Source organism: Passer domesticus, chromosome 7 (assembly GCF_036417665.1).
Source record: "Passer domesticus isolate bPasDom1 chromosome 7, bPasDom1.hap1, whole genome shotgun sequence".
NCBI lineage: Eukaryota > Metazoa > Chordata > Aves > Passeriformes > Passeridae > Passer > Passer domesticus.
In genome coordinates, this window is record NC_087480.1 from 10,644,210 (window position 1) to 10,656,706 (window position 12,497).

At 37.9% G+C, this 12,497-nt stretch overlaps 1 protein-coding gene across 1 annotated transcript in view; it reads right to left on the reverse strand.

Moving 5' to 3' along the window:
- Positions 1-12,497, reverse strand: part of TENM1 (teneurin transmembrane protein 1) — an 818,347-nt gene that overhangs the window by 779,549 nt on the left and 26,301 nt on the right. The window contains exon 2 of the mRNA XM_064426811.1: positions 2,670-2,754. The gene's annotated coding sequence lies outside the window, so the exon portion shown is untranslated. The remainder of the gene's footprint in view (positions 1-2,669; positions 2,755-12,497) is intronic.

Here is a 12,497-nt window from a genome sequence, read left to right on the forward strand (position 1 = left end):
TAAGATTTCTGGGTTAGTAAATCCAGTTCACTTTTAGATACACAGACATTATAGATTTGCTATCAGTGACTCCTGAGCTTCTGAAAGGTCTTATTAAAGGTAACAGGTTCCTCCCATAGACGGGGCCATCCCATATCCTCACTAAGCTCTCTGCAGAAAGGGGAATCTCTTCCAGGGCAGGGATGAAGGATAAAGATTTCTGCTATCTGTTTTATAGCTTAAAACATGATTTACAGTCATGGAGAAAACAGCGTTTGTTCAGCAGGTTTTTTAGTAGGGTAAACAACAGGTAATAAACCCAAAGAAATAAAGTCAAGTTCATAAGCTACAAGGTGAACTGGAGTCAAAAAAAGGCAAATCTACATAAAGCACTACTAGTGTGAATGAGGATAATCCAGAAAAACTCATATCTGCAATATGTTCCCAAATAGGCAGCTGCCAACACCTGTATTTATGAGTAAACTGAGGCATAGGATGGTAGTGACCTGCAAGCAATACCAAGCTAAGAAATCTATAGATGCGAATGCACAGTCCTTGTGATCCCTTTCTCTCAGAGAAATCCACAAAGTGTGAAAATGCATTAATGAATAATAAGACATTTCAAGCCAACATTTAAGGCCTGAGTCAATTAATCATTTTTTAAAGATGAATTCTACAAATCCCTAGGGTGAGCATTTGGACTAAAGAGTAAAAAAAAAAACCCAAACAAATAAAAACAAACAAAAAAAACCAGCCATAAATGCCAAGCCCACCAACTGTAATTTGCCTTAAATTTAAATGTTCCTGAAATCTGAATTTTATGAGTCTCTACTGAAATGCATTGATGTGATCAACTTATTACCTCCTTTTTCTCTTCAAGGTAATGATTCACTTCAGTTTTACATCAACCTGTTAAAACAACCTGGAGGGCGTGAGTATAATTTTCATCATCTCAAATTTCATACATCAAGAGAAATTAAAGGAGTCAAGACATCACTTTCCCATTCTAGTTTCCTTCCCATCTAGTTGCTAATTGAACTGGTACTTTCCAAGTGTGAATTTTCTGAAGCACTGAATTTCTCAGAAGGGATGAAACAGAGGGTAAAACTGTTCTCACCTATTGCCAGATCCTCTAACCAGTGCTGGTCACTGACTAGATCTCACCTCTATTTCACAGCTGTAATTTTCAAAGCTATTTCTTTTGTACCTCCTTAGCTTTTATAGCTATCAGATACAATTCTCATTTTCTAAGAATTGTTTTTTTCATTATGCTCATAAGAAAAAAAAGGCTACGGATTTAGACATCCTCAATAGTTTTTCCTACAGATAAGAGTCACAAGATACCTTTAAACAAAATATATGGAGCTATTTCTGCATAGAGCAATTACATACAAGGAAAGGTTGTGTGGGTATTGAGAGAGCTGTGCTATTATCAGTATTTATTTTTTTATTACAGCAGTGGTACCTGACTATTTTGAACACTATTTTCAGGTATTTCTGCAAGCAACAGAATCCTTAGGCATGGTATACTTGCTGACACCACTGCTTACACGTTAAAAATATGTATAGATATTTACACTTAAGAATTCCCTGTCTGGAGAATTCTGGTCTGATGCGTAGAACAAAATGTTAAAGATTGCAAAAGTTTGCCTCAGACTCCCTTATCTACTCAGAAGACAACAACTTACACTGATCACACAATGAAACTCTGAGTCTCACAGACACCCCGGTGACCCTCACAGGACTAACTCTTAATGTTGGAGCTCATGGAAATGCTGCTCCTGTTTTTAATAAATTTACTAAGTCCCATCCCTGTCACAATACACACAGCACAGGTGGAAGAGATGTCACCTAACCATTCATTCCTGTGAGTGAACACAAATAAAAGTACCAGGAGGAAAACACTGCACAACAGGGTCACAAAGCTCAATGCCAGCATCCACCTCCTCCTCACTCTGCCCTCTGCCCTGTAGTACCCAGGCAGATGAAATGAGCATTTGTGACCTCGGGCTCCATCCCACCCCAGCCCTCAGACACCTCAGGAGGTGCCTGCAATCCCTACAGGCTTGCAGCAGGCAGCCCTGTAAAGCGAATATCGTAACCACTCACTACAATATTACATCAATTATTTGTTAGCAGCAATACTAACCTGCCACAAGACAGCTGCCTCGGGAAAGTTTAGAAAAGTCTTAATAAAATATGCATAAGTAACTATGAAAATATAGTAGATAACTGTCAAAATAACTTTGAATACAGCAAAGCATATCTGCTGACTTTCCAGCACAAAAAGAATTTATGGTAATAAGTTTTGGAAAGTAATACAGCCGTGTTGCTAAAAATGCAGAGCAGCTGCTTCAGTTATTATAAAATGGCTAATTTTTACTCATTTGTGACATGGTTTTGTAGATGGGTAACAGCTGCAGTTTCACCCAGCTGCATCCTGATGCTAAATGCACACTTTAAGCCATCAGATGAAAGTATAGATTGCTTTACTTTACAGCACTAAGTACCAGTGTCTTTCTAAGAAATACCCTGAAGGTCATTGGCAATTAAAGCTCCCCAAGGTCTCTTTCACTCGGGGAATGGTGAGTGGCAGACACAAGGTCTCCACAAGTCAGACACTGTATAGCAACATAGCAAGTAGTAACTGAGCTGCATGGATTTAAAAGGATGTTGAAAGGGCTTCCTACCTGGTACAAGTTGCTACTCCCCCTCACAGCCTGGAACCCTAGATGCTGGCTCTTCTCCTTAATTGCTGAGGTAACACGAATTTCTCTAGTAAGAAGTGGGGAAAAAAAAAAAAAAAAAGAAAAAAGACAGAAAGGTTCTATTGGCTGCTGCCTCCTCCTTAGAAAGGTTACTTCAAATGCCTCTCTCGCTGCCTATTTATTTTCTCTCCCTCCCAGAAGAGCAGTTTAGAGGGAGAGTAGCGGAGTGTTTATCCTGGCTCTGAGGATGCACGCTTGTGCGATAACTGCCTGCTCCCTGCAGTATAGCCGGCATGATGTGATGTGCATACTAAAGCAGTTTGCATTAGGCAAGGCTTAGCAGAGCCAGCTTCCCAGTCTCCACCTTCTGTAGCACACAACCAGCTTGCTGCCCTGGAAAGAGTGGGGCTGTAATGACAGGACCATGGGGCTCTGCTTAGAGTAAAAATGCATTTTCTTTGAAGATAGTCTTTAAGGAAAAGGTTATGTTTATGTATCACCTATGAGAGCACAGCAGCAGCTATAAGTGAAAATGCAATACAGTCATACAAATGTGCAAAAATTCCCTGTTGTTTGCTGTCATATGACAGATGATACTAAAAGCAAAAACTAATGAGACATCTCCAGTTAGGAAACATTTATCTGCTGCCATCTATCAAACAAGCAAAGGCGTAAATAAATAAATAACGCCCCGAAGAACAGAGAGGCTTAAATGTCTACAGGCTCAAAGATAAATGCGTGATATTTATACACTTTAGTCACGACTGAACAACAGATACATTATGAACAAGAATTAGCTCTAAAGTACTACATTTATCATAAATCTGAATAAATATTAGAGAAGGGCTCAAGCTGTAAAGCCCTGATTTGGATTTTGAACACTCCACAGCTCAGGAGTGCCTCAATCTGGGGATTTGGCTCTAGCCTCTCTGTCCATATTAGCTGCTCATGCACACACTTACAGAAGTATGCAAAATAAATAAGACTATACATGATTATATGAAAAATCCCTTTGCTTTCCCAGGTGTAAGAGTACACCAGTAATGGCCACTCTGTTGGCTGCTTATAATTTTTCATTTTTTTAAAAATCAGGGATTTAGTTCTTAGTTACAAAGCATATTTCTAAAGTCCACATACAGTTGGAGTAGTGTGCAACTCTATAAACTATCTATCTGGGCATCCTTTCTGGATGATCCCCTTAGGAGCATCGGGAGTCACCAGGGACATGTTTCTTCCTTTGGGCTACACCAGGCCTGACCAACCTGGAGGTAGGGAACTTTGCCTGGATTCTCTGTATATTCAGAATAATTTTATAACCATATATTCTTTGCTCTATATTCAACTGTTCTACAGTTTTTCTCTCCCTCCACGCTGTTTACCTCTCTGGCATGTTTATCAAGGGATCTGAGCTTTGGATAGGTGATTTAAGAGAGCTACCTTAGTCTTTCCTCATGTGGACACTTCTGACCTGCCTGGCAGTGGTAACAGGTGTGGGGGTTTCTTTGGTTGGTTTTTATATTGGGCATGAGTAACTAAGACTGTGCTGATGTTCCAGCAGACAGCTGAAAACCATTTTGTGTAATTACAATGTTAGTATATTTTCCTCTCTATTAGAAAAATATTGCAGTGCTTTGAAAGATTGTGTTTGCCTTTTTATGGCTCCATCACGCAGGGAACCATAATCATCTTCTATCAACTTGTATACCTAAAGCCTTCCCACTGGGTGAGTTCTCACCTTGCAGAAGTTAATGTTAGGGTTTCCCACACCCATGGATCTGATTTCCATACTAGATATTTATTTTATTCACAAGGTTCTCATGGGTCTCTATTTTGTGTATGATATTCTAATATTCCTTTATACTGACAATGCCTCATCTTTCCATGCTGCAGACTTGATCACACAGCATTTATACAAGGATTTTAAATATATGTTTTATTGTTCCCAAGAGTGATTCTTGATTAATTGTACTAGTAAATTTCTTCCAGTCTATTACTTCCATATGTAAAGCTTCAAGCCCGCAAAAAGTACTGGGATATGGATGCAAAAGACGCTTATACAAAATATCTCACTTCAATACCATAGTGCCATTTAGTGTGATAAATCTACAGTTGGGCATTCACATCATGAACTCCCCTTTCATTTCCATGTCTTGACTGAAAGCTCTCAAAAAAGTTCTGGAAACGTTGTGTTAAAGCAGAAAAAAAAAATAAATAATTTTTTAAAAGCCCCACACTTGAATTAGTGACACTACTTGAGGACAACTACAGGTCTGGTTTTTAGTTCTGTATTAAAAATCTGGGGATTTAGTTAAAGTCTTCATCACAACATTGGCAATGATGCTGATGTGTGCAGACACAGGTGCACAATAATACATCTGCATTTTCACAGCAGCAAGTACTGAAGCTTTACAACCTTACAAGATGGCAAAAGACTCTTGGGTTGGTTCTTCTCTTTTGCTGTGTGTAGCTTTGATATCTTTTAAAAGATTGTGGGTTTTGTTCACTATTAGTTATGAAGCTTGAAATCTCTATTCCAAGTATGGTCTAAATTGACTCAAATATTGTCACTATGGACAAAAATAATATAAGTCAGGAACTGCTGAAATTAATTGCAAGCCTTAACCATTTTTCATTCATTTTTGTTTAAGACCCAGTGCATCACTTTGAAGATATCCATTAAGATACCTATATCAAATGTACATATAGGCACAGACATCTGTGTACAGATTGTAAATTACCCTAGATTTTCAATAGAGCTCTCCACTACCCACAGTCAGCTACAGAAGACTGGAAAATAAGGTGTTTTACATATATATATATATACACACACACACTTGTTGCCAGGGGTTCCTCAAAAGGCTAGCAACAGGAAAAAATTAAACTGCCTGTAGCCAATTTTAATACAACCTGTTATTCTTCCGATCCTATGACAGACATGAGTTCTGAGTGAAATAGAAGTAACATTTGGCTGGCTAAAAAATCTTTACAGACAACTCTGCCAACAGACATTACACATTAACATTGACAATGTCTGATGTTCATTGTGCAAACATTCTCCTTGTGTTTCAAGTCGGAGCCAAAAGATATTTTATGGCTTACATAAAGTTTAGTGGCAACAGCAGAGGCATATTTTTATGGACAGTAGAGTAAAAGTCCTCCTGTTCCTGAAAAGGCTATTGGGAAACAGCTGGCAGTCACTGCCTGTTGAGAGGTGCAGATATTGGAATGGAGTATAAAATATACCTGTCACTCATGCTTGCAAGGGTGGACACAAGCAGTAGCCACCAAACATTTTCTAGGCATTAATCACCTCTTCCAAGAAAACTTTAGAATCTGAGTAACAAAAGAATCAATTCCCACTGAAATAGAATAGAGGTGGGCTTGGCTGGTTATTTTTTGGGGGTGGTTAGGAAGGAAATGGGAAATTCTAAAAATCCTGATTCCTTTGAAACACAAAGGTCAGCTGCTCACCCAGACTATCTAAAGATCAAAGCTACACAGCTGTATAGGTCAAGAGAAACACAAAGGTTTTTCAAAAGGCACTTTCTGCCTTTCTAGACAAAAGGAAGAAAAAGCACATATTCAAAGTGAAAATAAAGTCTTAAAAAATTCCAAATTCATAAAAGTTTGAAACAAAAGGCGAGTTTTAACATAAAAGGAGTATATATAATTCATAGCAACGTTAGTGCTACTGTCTTACATAGCTAGGCTTTAATCATTCTTTACCAAAATGTGGTATATTATGTGTATTTCAAATATTTTAGTGCTTTCTTCCTTCATTCTTGCAGTTGGCAGGTATGAAAGGAAAAAAAAAAAAAAAGACTCCATGCCTCTTGGTGTTTAACTGTTGGAAGTCTTATTTCAGAATGGTAACCTCACAATTCCATGCTGACAAACTTTATTGCCAATAATTTCAATGCAGGATAACCAGAAAAGCTTGACACATCATTATGGCCTGAGAATTAGAAGTGAAGAGGGGCAGAGGGCTGCCCTCATTCCTCATTTGCTCAGGAGCATGAGATGTTTTTAACAAGGACACAGCATTTTGGCCCACTAAGGAAAGTTTGAGAATATTTCTATACCAAGCCAATAACTTCTCTTGACATACAGATAGATCTCTCTCTCTCCATCTCAAAAGAAAAAAAAAAAGGAAATCCTTCATAGATACACTAGAGAAATCTGCTTTGCAATTGGCATTCAACCAGCCTAAAGACGAAATTGATTGGTAATCAAGAAAAAAATAAAAAAAGGAACAAGAAAAAAAAAGAAAAAAAATCCTGCTTTTTGGCTTACACTCTGAGTTTGCTTTAGCAATAAGCAAATTATTATGCATCTTCATTAAACAGTGTCTATATTTGAAAGGAATGTTCCTGTTCATTACCTGACAGAGCTTAAGTGTAAAAAGGCTGAAGGCCAAAAAAAGTGCTCCATATGATTAGCTCTGATTTTCTGTTCTACATGAAGTACATCATTAAAATAAAATTACTATTCAGTGTAACCAATATAATTCAGTCCAACTGTTGGAATTAGTGCTTTCTCAAACTCCATTCCAGGAGAATGATCCAATCTCCTCCTCAAATATTGTTCAGGAACAGAGAAGAGCAGGGTACCAATCTCCCATCACCTTTGGACACAAGCCAGTAGGAGATGGATAGAAAATTTTGCTCAGAGTACTAGCTTCTTTGATTAAAAAGTTACTTAAATAATTTTATCTGAAATTTTAATATTCAAAGTAAAAGTTGTAATTCTGTGGGTGAGAATAATAAAAGAAGTTCTGCAAAATATTTAGGAGAATAATAAGAAAGATATAAAATATCAGAACATGATAGCACTTTTTTTTTCTTTCCAGGAAAGCTAATCTATATTTAATAACAGAGCACCAGGAGAGGGGCACTCATAACAGGATGAGAAATATTACAGTGTTTCTCTTGTTAAGCATGAAATATAGCCATTAAATCGTTAAAACCTCTGTAGTGCTTAAATATGACAGAAGAAAATTGGTCCCAATGAGATGATATGATCCTATTACAATCTTTTAGAATCATGAATGTGGACAGCAAGATTGGGAACTACACTACTTTCAGTGAAATTTCAGGGCATAACCACCACTGTAGTGAATCAATTTTGACTTCCCAGAGAGATTTACACAGAGATGCAGAATACAGCACATTGATCCCTTCATGTGACCCCAGAGGGAAAACATTCTGCTTAATTAACAACTCTTAAAAAAAATATGTTTTCAGATACGTATTTGTTCTCCAAAATCAAAGTTAACAATTTGGATAATAGCAATATTTTACTGAGATAAAAATAACAAGATTTCCACACATGTACAATAACATACAAAACAACATGCAGGTTTTGCAGAGGCCTTGCAGTTTGTCATTCTGGGTCTGCCTCTGCAGAGCTCTGGGCCTGATGGCACAGATGTGGCCAGAACCCCTGAAATGCTGCTTTAGGGACTGGCTCTTTGGGCCTCAAACAGCTGGGCAAAACCTGAGGCAGATCTGAAGCTGTTCAGTGCTGCTCTGGGATGGATGAGACACAACCAGTCCCTCAATTCCCAAGGCAGGTGTGGTGAAGCAGAATAATGTTTTCAAATATTCTAGAAGCACAAGAGTTTTCTGGGTTGTTTATTTTAATTTTTTTTTTTTAATACCGCTTTGCATCCTGCCAGTTGAAGTATCTCCCCCATGTAAAAAAAAAGGCACCAAAAATCTGCAAAACCTGTGAGTCCTGCAAGTGTCTAACTGCCCTCCCTGTAAATCAGGGAGGTGTTAGAATGTCTGTAACCCAGGAGGCACACAGACAGCCTGCCAGCTTCCCTCCGTGCATCTGTTCAGCCCAAGCACAGCCAAAAGATATTAGCAGACTTCTTTGAAGACAGGAACAGCACCAGCCAAGTACCAGAAGCATTGCAAAATGGTCACAAAGCAAACTTCTGTCAGGTGATTAATAGGCAGTGTTTTGAAAATTTCAGTTTTAATTACCTGCAGACTGTTTACACATACCAGAAATGCTATTCAGTCTTATCATCACTTCTGCATTTTTATCCAAACTATATCTTGATAGTAGCAGAATATTACAATTCTACTCTCTTTTTTGAATTTCTTGCCATCAGCCGTTAAAAATAAAACAAATGTCAACAAATACAATTTCCACTGTAATTTTATAGACCCTGACAGCCTTCAGCAGCTTACTGTCTGCTAATTCCTTTAATAACCTTATTTCTCTGTGTCATGTGTTCTAGTTTATGACTTCCTTTTTAAATCAAGTTGTATCACCCCAGAGGAAACAGAACATCTACTCCTAGCAGTGTGGTGGAAACAGCACAGCTGGAGAAAACTGGTATCTAATCATGAGGCATTATTGCTTTTCCAGCAATGGTACCACCAGTGGCCCTATAGTGCTTTCCTGAAACATCAGGCTCCTTCTTTTTTTTTATGTTAAGTAACTCGACTTTTATTTCATTTTCACTATGTGCATCAAAATAATATTTATTAAATTGATTGCATTCTAAATCTAAGACTCCTGGGCTAGCTCTGAAATCTTGAGTTTTATTTTTTTAAATCTTTTTTGGAAAGGCAGTAGGCATATTTAACATACACCACTCCCTGTCCCTGTGCATCAGTTTTTTAAGGGTATTTTTTCTTCTGGGGAAATGGGCTGGAAATTTCACGTTAGAACACAGTGACTTAGTCAGGAAAACCTAAGTGCACTTCTGGTGCCCCGTGCCAAAATTGCCTCCTGAAAAACCATAGTGGGATTGGGTCAAGACTGAAGCACAAACCCGGGCTGCAGAGCCAACCCAGGCACCAAAAAGGAGCCAATAGTAACAGCTTGGCTGACTGGTGAGATAGTAATGTTCAAATTCTTGTGCAATTGTGCTAAGAAGTCTGGTAGAACCAAGGAATGGGATTGTGACACAGCCCAGAAAGCTTCTCAGACCCCAGCATGCAGATGTTAATTATTGCTGCCATAAAAATCTTCCATTTCAATATCTTAGGAAGAAAACCAAAAATCATTAAAGAATGTAAGACTTGTAAAAGGGTGGACAGGAGGCCCATGTGATGTTTTACTCATGTGGACTTGTGCTGGGTAAGTAATGGTGAGCTATTTCCAATCACTTTTCTGCACATTACACTACATATGGTGGTAGGAGGACCCATATTTTAATTCAGCATTGGAGACAACATAGGTTATTTTTATTCAGAGTACTTATTTCAGGTTCCTCCACATGTACTAGGGTGCTCATGTAAGAAAACCCTGGCTCAATGACCTTTGCAGAGATAAGAATTTATAACTTCGATTTTGTAGACCTCAGTCAAAAATACCAATATACCTTCTATATGCAGTAATATCAAAGTAGGTCATAAAACATTAATAGAAGAAAGTGAGATTAAATTATGCTTAAGACTTAATTCAATATCTGTTCTGTCCCAAGTATTTTATTCTTATGCTACTGGTCAATTTAAAATTTACCTCCATATCTCTTGTCTTTTTACCTTTCTTGCTAATTTAAACATAGAAATTCAGATATAAGATCCAAGTAATACAAAACTTTTCAGAGAAACTTTGCAAACTTTATATTTTTCAAATTAAATTTTGTTAAGTAAATATTTGCTCCTCACTCTAAAGGAGGGGTTCTTATAGCTTCCCCTCTTGAAAACAGATCCAAAAAGATATTTAGGGATTTAGCCAGTTATTTCTTCTGTAGAAATATAGTAACTCTGATACTCAGAAGATATATGTCTCCATATATATAGGAATTAGTAGTACAGAAAAGTTTGTTTAAGCATGTAGGATTTAACATTGTGGGGTTTTTGTACTGTTTTCCTTTGTGATTCACCTACACAAAACCCTCAGTATCATCACAGAATTAATATTGTGAGAAAACTCTTTTTAACTTTATTGAAAAAAAAAATTCAATCAATATAATCCAAATCAGCTCCTCTGCTCCTTGTTTTCATTTCAGAACAAAATGAAAACAAATTCTCATGGGTAAAGAATTATTATCAGTAGAGGAGAATCAAAGGAGATGATTCAACAGGAGGGAGACTGACACTAGCAGACACCAAGTACTCTGTCAGAAATTCAGCTTAACTAAAATAGTTCAACAGTTTGCTTTTGGTTTTTTGTTTTTTGGGGGTTTTTTGTTTTTTGTTTTTTTGTTTTTTTTTTTGAAGATGAGCACAAGCTTGTTTTTTTAAAAAACAGAATTAAAATTACTCATGGCTCAATAGATGGGGAATAAATCACTGAAATCACATGAGCTATTAAACTGGGGGGAAAAAGCAAAATGGCCAATCTGTTTGATTAGAAAGGTGACTCAGCTCCTTTTGTCCACCACAGACATCAGTATTATTTTTACATGAATTGAGAATAAGACCTCAGTGGGGTCTGGAATCTGTCACGTGTGCCATCCATCAATGCATTCAGGTCAGCACTGCCAATGTGGGCACTGCAAGTTGCAATAGCTCACAAGTAAGAGACATCCCATGCCTTAAATACAATGGCAGAAGTAGGTCAAATTTGGTTCCAGCTGAACCCTGCTTTTCCATTCTGATACACAATGGCCACCATCTTAGGGAGAAGGGCAAAGACACAAAACTCTGCTCTTTTGTGCAGAAAAATAAATAGTTTATCACACCTTTCTGTATCATAACTGAAAAAGTGCTGAGCACAGCACGGGGAACCAAGAATCCTTTAAAATATTCTTTCTGTCCCCTGTGCAGATACAAGGGCAGCTGTTCAAGGCACAGCATCTCATGCTCAGACCTGAAGCTCAGACCTGTGAGGAAAGGTCTCCAGCAGTCATGGGCTCATCTGAGCCCCTGAGCAATAAACAGGAACATTCCATCTCTAGGTACAAGACTTCTCCTAACACTTAATTCTGAGTCTGAGCTCCACCTGACCCATTGTACCCCTGTCCACCCAGTTCCTGGCCTTTGCTTAACCAATGACACCTTTAATGAGCCTCTTCATTATTCTGAGGTCACAGCACTGCAGTAACTACCTAGAGCCTTTCCAGAGGACATATGCAACCCTGTTTCTGAGAATCAGAGATTTGTTTCAAGTGGGAAACATCTTCAAGATCATAGAGTTCAACCACTGCAAAGTCCACCACTCAGCCACAAATGCACCTCTTTTAACTTCCCTCAGATTTAAAACACTTTGCTGAAAAGCGTGTTCCAGTGTTTGGCAACTCTTTCTGTGAAGAAATCTCTTTATTGCAGACACTACTTTTATGATCTTTTCCAGAACACTTGATTAACTTTGAATGCTTATATATAGTTTAACAGAGTAATCATCATCCCCAGAGAACCTCAGACAGCAAATGCATGTTTTTAAAAAGTCTGTTTTACTTAGTCTGTTTTGGTGGGTTTTATGTATATTTTCTAAAACCCTTTAGCAAATGAAGACATTTGCAGTAAGAACTGAAACATTACACTTAGATACTTCGATTAAAAAAAGAAAAAAAAAACCAAACCAAACCAAAATAAAACTCACAACATTATGGAAGTAAGATAAAGGAAATCTGTTGTCAGTCATTACATAAAGCTGCGTGACCTGCTTAAGCCCACCCCAGATTAAGCAAGGTGATATAGTTTCTCTATCAAAATATAAAATCAGATAAAAACAAAAAATAAAACCTAAAAAGCTCAGGCAGCCCAACAGCAGACGTGGGACTGCAACACTTCAGCTCTGTGCTCTGTCACAGATGACAGTGCTGGGTGTTCTTTCAGACACCTTTTCATCCTCGCCACTGCCTCTGGCTACCACAGGATATTTTGTGATTTTCTCACATAG